Genomic DNA, 899 nt, shown 5'->3' on the forward strand with positions numbered 1-899 from the left:
CAGAGTTGCAGCTTCCTTTTCAAACCAGCATCTTTTAAAGAAAAAATTAATTATTTTATGGCCCAATATGCTTTATGTTCAAGCTCTAATGGAAGATGACAGGCCTTGCCATAGACTAGCTTGTATGGGGACATACCAATTGGTGTTTTGAAAGCAGTTCTGTATCCCCATAAAGCATCATCTAGCTTAAATGCCCAATCCTTCCTGTTAGGCTTGACAACCTTTTCCAAAATACTTTTTCTTTCTCTGTTGAACAACTCTGCTAAGCTATTTGTCTGTGGGTGATAAGCTGTGGCTATTTTGTGGTTAACATTATATTTTGCAAGAACTCCACTTAACAAATTATTTATAAAGTGGGTACCCTCATCACTTATTAGAGCTCTGGGGGTTCCAAACCACGTAAAAATTTGCTTTTGAAGAAACTTAACCACAGTTTTGGCATCATTTGAAACACATGCCACAGCTTCTACCCATTTTGAGATATAATCTACAGTAACCAGTATGTATTGGCAGTTATTTGATGAGGGGAAAGGACTCATAAAGTCTATTCCCCAAACATCAGATAACTCAACTTCTAGGATCCCATGTAGTGGCATTTCATTTCTTTAAGAAATGGACCCACTTCTTTCGCATTCATTGCATCTTTGTGCAAAATTATGGGAATCCTTGAAGAGAGTAGGCCAATAGAAACTAGACTGTAGGACCTTGGCAGCAGTTCTCTGTCCTCCAAAATGTCCTCCATAAGGAGCTTGGTGACAATGATACAACACTTTTGCCACCTCAGACTTTGGAATACACCTTCTCAAAAGTTGATCTGCACCAAGCTTAAACAAAAAGGGGTCATCCTAAAAATAAGACTTGACATCATGAAAAAATTTCCTAAGCATGTGGCTTGTGTA

This window comes from Cynara cardunculus, unplaced genomic scaffold, assembly GCF_001531365.2.
Source record: "Cynara cardunculus var. scolymus isolate 2C unplaced genomic scaffold, CcrdV1 Un_Scaffold_5518, whole genome shotgun sequence".
NCBI lineage: Eukaryota > Viridiplantae > Streptophyta > Magnoliopsida > Asterales > Asteraceae > Cynara > Cynara cardunculus.